This window comes from Stegodyphus dumicola, chromosome 11 (assembly GCF_044657685.1).
Source record: "Stegodyphus dumicola isolate Sdum_Otavi_A_Nest chromosome 11, ASM4465768v1".
Classification (NCBI taxonomy): Eukaryota; Metazoa; Arthropoda; class Arachnida; order Araneae; family Eresidae; genus Stegodyphus; species Stegodyphus dumicola.
This window is the reverse complement of record NC_140778.1, coordinates 57,099,979-57,111,763: the sequence shown is the minus strand read 5'-3', so window position 1 is coordinate 57,111,763 and position 11,785 is coordinate 57,099,979.

The window sequence follows — 11,785 nt, the reverse complement described above, 5'->3', positions numbered from 1 at the left end:
TAAGTCTGCAGGGTTTTTATACACAATACTAATTTTTGGAGGCATACAAAATAATGACATGGCTTTTTTATTTATTGAATTATTGTCAGAGACAACTGCCACAATTCTATAACCTATATTTTCTAAACCAATTATAATTTTCTTAAGATATTGATACAGATCCTCAGCATTTAATGATTTAACTGGTAATATATGTGCCACATCCTTGAAAGGTGATAATAAGCTACGTATCATAAAAACATAAGCACTTGTAGCAGCTTTTTCACAGTTGTAGGCCATACCACACAAATTTCCTCCTTTAAAATCGAAACATGAATTTAAATGCACTTCATCCATCATAATAATTACAGTTTTATCATTTTCTTCTAAATCCTTGCACCTTTGTTTAACATATCCTAAAAAGTCATCATTAAATTGCTCAGTAATAGGATTAAGAGAAAACATTGAACAAATTCTACGAATAGTACGTGGATGGGGAATAGAAATGTAACCTGAATGTCGTAAAAACTTGTATGCATGCGGTGAGATCGAGTTTAACAAACTGCAAAAAATAAGTAAATCGAGTATATCGATACTTCTCTTTCTTTACATTTAGTTTATTTACTTGCTCTGAAAGGAAGTTCAGTTCAGTTTCTTTTTCAGGTAACACTCTTTTCAATTCTGAAAGCATATTATCCACAATTTGTATAGAATTCTTAATATATTCTTCATTTTGTAAGTCATGAGACAGACTTTCAACTTCCTTTAGTACTTCTAGAAACATATTTACATTACTAATTTTTAGAGGGAAAACAAATTTACCAATAGATTTTATAGCGATGTTTTTAATATAAACACATACTGTTAAATCCTCATTTATTACTACCGATTTCTGAAGCTGGGTCACTTAAAATATCAAGTAACATAGTTGAATTTTCAGTATGTACAGTTGTCCAAAATGTTTCTAAAATCTGATGTTCTAGGCAATTATTGAATTCAATTAAACTTTCAAATGATCGTTCATTATTATACCGTTCTTTCATTTTCAAACTTTCTTCTATCGCTTTCTCCAGGTATTTCTCTTCTAAACGAGCTTTCTTCTTTTCTGGTGACATTCTCGATACAGAATATGATGACATGTAGGATGGGCCATCAGGGAACTGAGAAGGTATGCATCCTTTTTTCAAACGTGGCCTAGAAATTGGGGCTTTAATTAACTTCGCTGATTTCTCATCATACATTTCGATTTCTCGTATTATTTCATCTGATCGAAAATGTAATTCACATACCTATAAAAGAAAATATTCAAAAATCAACTTGTTGTGAGTACAAAAGTTAGATGCATGTTAATATTTAGTAACAGAAGTCAATAAGCCCTATGATTTAAATAAATAATTTGATACATAAATACGAATTAAAAAACCAGTAATATCATTTCAATTACGTGTATAATTTAAGTAATTTGTAAAATCTGGAATGCTCATCATAATGATTACAGCTTTATTTACATTTAAAGAAAATTATATATTTGAGATAATTGTTTACAACAAACACTGGTTACCAAATACAAATAATTACCTTGAATACATCATACCAAACTTTCATATATCATTACAAAAATTTTAAAATGAAACCTATTATGATTACTTAGTAGTTCCTTGTCATATAAATTATGATAAATTTGGAATAACTACAGAATCTGCCTGCACAGTATACTAGAAAGCATTTACAAATTATTGGCATTTATGTAACTACTAAATTTAGAATTATTCCTGTTATATGGAACTTTATTTCATTCATAAAACTTTGAAGGAAAATATTTTTTTGAAATGATTAAAACAGGCAAGATTAAAATCTTTCAAACATAAAACTTCTTACCCACAGATCAAAATCTAATATCGTAAGCCTAAACATCACATACCTATCAATAAAAGTAATAAAAAAATGTAAAGATACAAAACATAAAAAATGCAGTAAAATTGAACTTACTCTGGTATGTTTAGTAGGTTGAAAGCCATCTTTTCTTCGTAGACTCCTTATCCATTTCATCCGGAGTTCAGTCTCATTTGGAAACTTGAATACAGCCACTTTTGGTCCGTTTTATAATTACCACGACATGTGGCTACAGCACATTTATGAGGCATCGTATGAAATTATAAAAGCACGAGACAATATAAAAACTCTGTCGCTAACGCAAATAACCGCTCCACGTTCGTCGCTCTTGGCTCAACTACGGGGCTTTGATTTTGTTTAAAGGAGCGAGGTGAGTCAGAGACGACTACCTGTGACGTCAGAGCTTCCCCTCGCTTCAGTGTCCCGGCTTCCTTCTATAAGGAGGTGTTGAAACAGCGCGCTTCGCGCGCTACTCTAGCCATACCTGTTCGGATCGGATCGGATGCTGTTTTAAATGTAAGATTTTCCCACAGTTAATTTTTTTTATTAAGATATTTTTAATTGTTTTCATTTTTCATCTCATTCTGACTATTTTTTAAGTTATTAGTTAATTCATTAATTTTTTATTTCATTTTTTTTCCCTTTCCCAAACAAAAATTTTATTTTTAACTTTCTCAAATTGACGTTTACTACCACAAAACTGAATTTAAATTTTCTTTTTACTTTTTATCTTGCAAAGTTTTTTTTTTTTTCAAATTTACTCCTTTTTCAATTTTTACTTTAATTTTTTTATATTTAACTTTCTTTTTTCGGTTTTACAAAAGTAATATTTTATTTTTACGAATTTTTTTTTTCCTTTTCACTTTTTATTTTGCAATTTTTTTTTTCAAATTTATTCCTTTTTTTGTATTTTTATGTTTTAAATTTACATTTAAATTTTTAATTTAAAAAGTTTTTTTTTTGTTTAAAATTTTTTTTTCCGATTTTTACTTTAAAAAAAGGTGTTACTACTTGTTTAACTTTATTTTTTTATAAAAGTAATATTTAGTTTCATAAGTTTAATTTTTTTGAGTTTTTAGTTTACACAAATGCAGTTTTTGTTTTTTCCCTTATGCATTTTACTTCCAAGAGTAAATTTTATTTTTTTTCTTCCCTTTCCTTTAATTTTTTTTTTTTTTTTTTTTTTTTTGTTACATTTTTATTTTACCCTTAACTATTTTTCCCCTTGTTTTAAATACAACATCATGTTACACTTCCATTTCTCCAAAAGTAAACTTACCTACATTTCTCCGTCTTTGAAATTTTAAGCTGGAATTTACATGCATATAACTTCACTAAATAATATTTTCTGTAATTTTAAACCAATATACACAATGTTCCTTCTATATAGTTTAACTGGAATACTACATTCCTTACTTTTTTACTACTAAGTTGGAGATACTCAGAACTTTTCCTTCTATTAATGACTGTATTAACTTTTTGGCCAACAATACAAAACTTTGTTGATTCCCTTTTACACGTCTTACTTTTATTCAAAGTGTGTGTGTGATTATTGCAAAGCCTCGAAGGCTATCTGCCTAAGAAGAGGGATGCCTTCGTGGAGGCCTTTCTAAGGGAAACTGGCTCGTATACACGTTACACATGGGGAAAACCACGAAAACGCCTATGCAACCAGCCCGTTGGCGGGATTCGAACCTCGGACCAAACTACCAGTGTCCAGCGACATTACCGCTCGGCCGCTGGTGGGCTTTTCCTTTTTTATTCAAAAGATTTACCAAACTATGTCTGACAAATGTAATTTTTACACATTTACCCTTATATTTAACTTATAAAACATATTCATGCTGTATTTCTGATTCCTTTTCCCCATAATAAATACAGACTTACACATGTTTCTTTATTGTAAGACCTACTGACTTTAAATAAATCTTATAAAGAGCAATAAATTTTCATGGTATGAAGCCCACTCAACCCAATGCATGGAACATTTCTAACTAGTTAAGCTTAGATACGTACCAATAGTTACTTCATTTCTTCTTATTTTACTCTACAGACATTTATACATATATATTCCGAACAGTCCCTTTTATTCAGTAAGATTCATTTATACTACTAACACAAATTTTGCTAACTCTTTGAAATATTTTACAAAAAATATCTTATATTTTCTTGCACACATCCTACTTAAATCACCAAACATACACTGAACCTTGATTTTTCCTTCATGTGAAAACGTCACTCGGATTCTTAATATGATTCCACCATTTACCGCAGAACTTTATAAACACTACTCTATTTGAACTTATCACAGCCTTACTCTCTTAACAAGGTACAGAAGATTTAATTATATTTTAACTACAGAGAGGAATATCCACATTGTAACGTATTATTTTAAATTTGAATTATAATCACATTTGTGAAGGAGAATTTAAAGTCTATAATACACATGGAATTAATATTCAGCCATGGAAATGAAACTTTATCGATTTTTCCCAACTTGGAATTTAAAAATTTGCTAACTTGGAATATTTTTAACGTATTCATTGTAACTTAACTGAAAAATACCCATATTTCACATTGTCAATAATTTATTTCGCACTGAAATCTTACAGCCTTTTGAGAACGAAATTTAATTTATCATACCTGACAAATGACTCCTACATAGTTATGATACATTACACGAAATATTGAGTAGAGTTCCAAATAATCATCTAACATAGTAATAACCGTAAAAGACCTACCACAAATAATTTTAAGATAGAATTTTCATATTGGACATTTAACTTCTAATAGATAGTAAATAAAACTACACACAAATAATTATACATAATAGGTAATAATGACAGAAACTCCATATAATCTACTATAGTTACCAACTTTAAAAATTTTAACGCATTTTAATATGTCACAAGAAAGACCACACTTTCAAGAAAGCATTAATTTAATTAAACATTGGAGCCATACAATCCTGCGAACATGTTTTTATTTATCATAAGCATGACACATAATAAGTAAATAAAATACATTTCACAAAGTACGAAAAGCATTTCTCTTTTAACCGACTGTACTCTTAAGAAAAATGCAGTATGGAATGCTTAGAACACTCAGTGCCACAGTTCCTCATTTCCCCACGCATTGACCAAAATATACATGTACTTTAAAATCAGTTAAACAAATTCAAATGTTAATATTCAAACAGGAATACTTCACAAATTAGATGAAAGAGAGGTACACAATGAACTTGAGTGATGAATACAGAAAAGATGTAAGGACCGAGAAAAAGATGTATTCGTGGAGAACTTTTTTAAGATAAACTTGCTCTATTTTTGCACATGGGTTACATTTTGCATTTCAGATTAATTTATTAGAACAGTCGCAGATATATAGGACAAGTATGCCATTTCCAAGGAAAACAATTTTCTCAAGACGGACTTTAACAGTGAAATATAAAATGGAATAAGAAAATGCCATATTTCCAACAAAATTAGTATCTGAGTGTGCAAAAACATGAACAAGAAACGAATATTTTTTCTGAAAATGTTCCGAATGGTTTAAGTCAGGACTAGTTTCATGAACAGAGCATGAAAAATAATGACGAATTTTTAATTTTATTTTGCCTGTAGTACATTTACTTATGCTAAAAATCTTCCATTTGGTTGAGTGTACTTTACATTTAGACCTAAGTTGATAAATTAGAGTGATTTTGTGTTATAAAGCTTGAAATTCAGAAATAATACAACTCAAAAGCAAAAAGATTAAACCGACAAGTAAATATACTGCAGGCAGGCGAGCGTGATAAATGACTTTTTGGGTTGATTTTCATGAATTCATAGATCGGGTGCAAAATTTTAGTGCACTGTATATGAACTATTTTTCAAATGTATTATGATCACAGTTTTCCAACTTTACATAGACTTTAAGTAAATATTTCATGTTAATTTACCATTTTTCCTGAGATTTATCTACGTATTTACTAAATTTTTGCATTTTGTTTATAAATATAATGCCAAAAGGACATAATAGAACATTTGTTTCTTGAAAATGTCCATAATTTTACCCAACTGTTATTTCTTTCATAGCTTTGAAGTAACCTATTAAACACATAGTTATCTTGTATTGACCAGAATGCCGTTGGTCTTGCCAATGTCTGAGTTAAGTCACAAAGCTAGAGAATTTAAGTAATATTTTACCAGTACGGAGAACTTCTTACGGCGTTTTTGATAAAAATTGACCGAATTTAGTAGTTCATTACTAACCTAGGAGCCTTTAACTATTTTTTTCATTCGAAAAAAACACACCAGAAATTATCATCAAGATTTTCCATACAGATCTATTGTACTACTTTTCATGCCATTACATTTCCAATGAAATTTGATTCATTGTCAGATAGTTAAATGTTTGTTATTTTTTCGCATACGAATGCATTTCGTGTCTCACATACGCTCATTACATATGATTTAACAAAATTACGAACAAGTTAGAAGTTAAATGAATATTTCCTGAAATACTGTACATTTCATTCCGGAATGTTTACATCAGTACCTTCATTTCGAAACCCCTAATGTTTCTTTTCCGGCATTCAAAGTAAATTTTGAGTATAGAATTTTCAGTTTTGACAGAAGTTATTTGTGGGTGGCTGTGATGTGCTCGTGTTTTCATAAACCGTTTTTGAAAAACACCTTTGAACACTTTGGTAACCTTTTGGTAACCTTTAGAACACTTTGAATATTACCATTTTTTATCTTACTGCCAGTGCAAATCATTGAATTTTCAAATATTTTCCTATTTATCGTTTACAATGCCTCGTAAAGTCTTGGGAACAAATTTTTACTAAATAGTTATATCATTCGATTTAATAATTTTGTTACACGTTTGGAAGATTTAACTTCACTATCACGCTAAACCAGAAGTTAAGAAAAGAAATGTTATTTTTATCTTAGTATTCTATGGGGATAAATTAATTTTCTCTGACATTGACGTATTCGTATGTAGATAATAGAGACTTTTAACCCAGCTCATACAGACTTGGAATATTTTCTCTATGTCACCACGATCACAGACTTGCATTGTCATAGACGTTTTTCTCGTGAAATCTATTTCTTTCTTAAAGGTTTATATACTAATTCCATTAGAAACATGTCTAAGAAAATACCTCATCTTCATAAGAAACATCAGATTTGATTTAAATTAATAATAAAATAAGAATCATTATTTTGTAAATATATTTCTCTTTGACTCAAAAGTTTCTTCTTTATCATATTCGAAATGAACAATTAATTGTACATAACTAATATATTGTATTGATGAACCAGAGTTATGTTTTAACTTACTGCATTACATTTCAAGTGAATGTGTTTTATTGCATCTTTTAATAAAATCTTAAAGGCTTAAATGAGTGTTTCATTACAAAATTTGTACTTTCTAACTTCATTCTACTGAAACGAAAACATTCATAACTTATTACGAAGAAAATGTTTTACATATTATACTTTTTGATTAATTTTCATATTATCTTTGAAAATTTGTTTCCTGATAATATATTACTGATTTTCGCTGTTTCAATACATTTCGTACGTGATAAAAAATCTCAGTTTAGAAACGTTTTTCCTTAACGCCTTGTATTGCATTGCTGAACCGGGGCCATGCTTTCATTTTTATTACATATCATGTGAATATTTTAAAAAAGGCATATTTTTTCCTTCTGTTAGCACAATTTCAACCAGCATTTTACTATTACAGAGACTTCTTTAGTAAAATTTCAAGGGTTAAATTGAACGTTTCATTACTAATTTTGAAGATTCTGGATATATCCTATTTAAAAGTTCATAACCGATTAGCAAAATAATTTATATATGTACTTTGTTGTCCTCTTGGTTAATTTTTAAAGAGTTTTTCAACTATAACACTTGATTTCTAGCGAAGTATCGAAATGATTATTTACTTTCCGGGTTTTCCAAAGAATTTCGTAGACACATATGTTCAGCACAGAATATTTTCCTAACTTAAAAATATTATTACCAAAATAGAAAAATATGCAAAATTTTCCTATAAATTTATATATTTGTTTATAAAAAGCGGTTCCAACGAAGGAGACATGCCAGCAACCTCCTGAAACTCTAAGTGGGCTTTTGATCTTCGCTCTTACGTAGAATCTACAATTCTACTTAGCTTTTGTAAGAGCAAAGATCAGGACTTCAGGAGACTGCCGGCGTGTGTCCTCCGCTGGAGCCACTTTTTACGAAAACCTGCTTTATGACTAATTTTGTAAAATTAGCATCCAGATTTTGCAGAATACTTGATCATTATTACATATCCTTTAATTAAATTTACATTTTATATTCTATGCAATTCCAAAAAGAAGCTTCGAATAGGGTGAATATTTGCACATTCAACTGAATTGCCTAGATCTGAAGAATTTCTTTTACTTCCAGATTTTTACCTTATGTCTGCATAACCTGCACTTATTCCATTCGTCTTCCTAATACTGATAGGAAAAATTACATTTACATGAGAGATTTGGAATACTGAAGTTTATATGAATGTTGAATAAAGAGAACAAATCCGGCTTTCTGTCATAATTGACTAATACTCTGAATAATAAAATTTTAAGAAAACATCAACTTCATTCACGTGAGTAAAATAAATACATTCTCAAAAACAAACATCCAGAAAATCTTTCACAAGTGTCAACATAAACCATATACAAATATATTTTTAAGTATTTGAATAACTCATAAGTTGAAGATAAACCAAGAGAAAAAGTATATTCATTGGCATATACCAACAGCAAAGATAAAATAGTTTCCAATAGCAAAGAGAAAACAGTTTCGAAAAGTCTAAACGTCTACTCTCAAAACTTTTGCGAAAAGACAATGATATCACAAAGACAAAACTTTTACGGAACATAACATTATTTAAAAATTTTTGTTCGAAATTTTAGTTCTGATATAGGAAAATACACATTAAGTAAGTAAATGTGGGTATTCGTGTACATGTTTTTAAAAAACAAATATATAAATTTTTAGGAAAATTTTACATATTTTTCTATTTCGGTAATAATATTTTTAAGTTAGGAAAATATTCTGTACTGAACATATGTGTCTACGAAATTCTTTGGAAAACGCGGAATGTAAATAATCATTTCGATACTTCGCTAGAAATCAAGTGTTATAGTTGAAAAACTCTTTAAAAATTAACCAAGAGGACAACAAAGTACATATATAAATTATTTTGCTAGTCGGTTATGAACTTTTAAACAGGATATATCCAGAATCTTCAAAATTAGTAATGAAACGTTCAATTTAACCCTTGAAATTTTACTAAAGAAGTCTCTGTAATAGTAAAATGCTGGTTAAAATTGTGCTAACAGAAGGAAAAAATATGCCTTTTTTAAAATATTCACATGATATGTAATAAAAATGAAAGCATGGCCCCGGTTCAGCAATGCAATACAAGGCGTTAAGGAAAAACGTTTCTAAACTGAGATTTTTTATCACGTACGAAATGTATTGAAAGAGCGAAAATTAGTAATATATTATCAGGAAACAAATTTTCAAAGATAATATGAAAATTAATCAAAAAGTATAATATGTAAAACATTTTCTTCGTAATAAGTTATGAATGTTTTCGTTTCAGTAGAATGAAGTTAGAAAGTACAAATTTTTTAATGAAACACTCATTTAAGTCTTTAAGATTTTATTAAAAGATGCAATAAAACACATTCACTTGAAATGTAATGCAGTAAGTTAAAACATAACTCTGGTTCATCAATACAATATATTAGTTATGTACAATTAATTGTTCATTTCGAATATGATAAAGAAGAAACTTTTGAGTCAAAGAGAAATATATTTACAAAATAATGATTCTTATTTTATTATTAATTTAAATCAAATGTGATGTTTCTTATGAAGATGAGGTATTTTCTTAGACATGTTTCTAATGGAATTAGTATATAAACCTTTAAGAAAGAAATAGATTTCACGAGAAAAACGTCTATGACAATGCAAGTCTGTGATCGTGGTGACTTAGAGAAAATATTCCAAGTCTGTATGAGCTGGGTTAAAAGTCTCTATTATCTACATACGAATACGTCAATGTCAGAGAAAATTAATTTATCCCCATAGAATACTAAGATAAAAATTACATTTCTTTTCTTAACTTCTGGTTTAGCGTGATAGTGAAGTTAAATCTTCCAAATGTGTAACAAAATTATTAAATCGAAAAATATAACTATTTAGTAAAAATTTTTTCCCAAGATTTTACGAGGCATTGTAAACAATAAATAGGAAAATATTTAAAAATTCAATGATTTGCAGTTGCAGTAAGGTAAAAAATGGTAATATTCAAAGTGTTCTAAAGGTTACCAAAAGGTTACCAAAGTGTTCAAAGGTGTTTCACAAAAACGGTTTATGAAAATACGAACACATCACAGCCACCCACAAATAACTTCTGTCAAAACTGAAAATTGTATACTCAAAATTAACTTTGAATGCAGGAAAAGAAACTTTAGGGGTTTCGAAATGAAGGTACTGATGTAATCTTTCCGGAATGAAATGTACAGTATTTCAGGAAATATTCATTTAACTTCTAACTTGTTCGTAATTTTGTTAAATCATATGTAATGAGCGTATGTGAGACAAGAAATGCATTCGTATGCGAAAAAATAACAAACATTTAACTATCTGACAATGAATCAAATTTCATTGGAAATGTAATGGCATGAAAAGTAGTACAATATATCTGTATGGAAAATCTTGATGATAATTTCTGGTGTGTTTTTTTCGAATAAAAAAATAGTTAAAGGCTCCTAGGTTAGTAATGAACTACTAAATTCGGTCAATTTTCATCAAAAACGCCGTAAGAAGTTCTCCGTACTCGTAAAATATTACTTAAATTCTCTAGCTTTGTGACTTCCCTCAGACATTGGCAAGACCAACGGCTGTCTGGTCAATACAAGATAACTATGTGCTTAATAGGTTACTTCAAAGCTATGAAAGAAATAACAATTGCGTAAAATTATGGACATTTTCAAGGAACAAATGTTCTCTTATGTCCTTTTGGTATTATATTTATAAACAAAATGTAAAAATTTAGTATATACGTAGATAAATCTCATGAATAAATGTAAATTAACATGAAATATGTCCTTAACGTCTATAAATTGAAAACAGTGATCGTAATATATTTGAAAAAATAAGTTCATATACAGTGCATTAAAACTTTGCTGCCGATCTATGAATTCATGGAAATCAGCGAAAAAAAAGTCATTTATCACGTTTGCTTGCTTACAGTATATTCTCTTGTCGTTTTAAACTTTTTGCTTTTCAGTTGTATTATTTCTGAATCTGGAGCTTTAAAACACAAAATCAGTCTGATTTATCAACTTGCGTCTAAATGTAAAGTACAGTCAACCAAGTGGAAGATTTTAGTATAAGTAAATGTACTACAGGCAAAATAAAATTAAAAATTCTTCATTATTTTTCATACTCTGTTCATGAAACTAGTCCTGACTTATCCCACGGAACATTTTCAGAAAAAATATTCCTTTCTTGTTCATGTTTTTGCATACTCAGATACTAATTTTGTACGAAATATGGGATTTTCTTATTCGATTTTATATTTCACTGTTAAAGTCTGGCTTGGGAAAATTGTTTTCCTTGGAAATGGCATACTTGTCCTATATATCTGCGACTGTTCTAATAAATTACATTATTAACATGTGTGAATAAAATCCCTACTTATACAGGAATTATCTTGAATGTTTCCTTAATTTGAAATGCAAAATGTAACTCATGTGCAAAAGTACAGCAAGTTTATCTTAATAAAGTTCTCCACGAATACATCTTTTTCTCGGTCCTTACATGCTTTTCTGTATTTATCACTCAAGTTCATTGTGTACCTCTTTTTCATC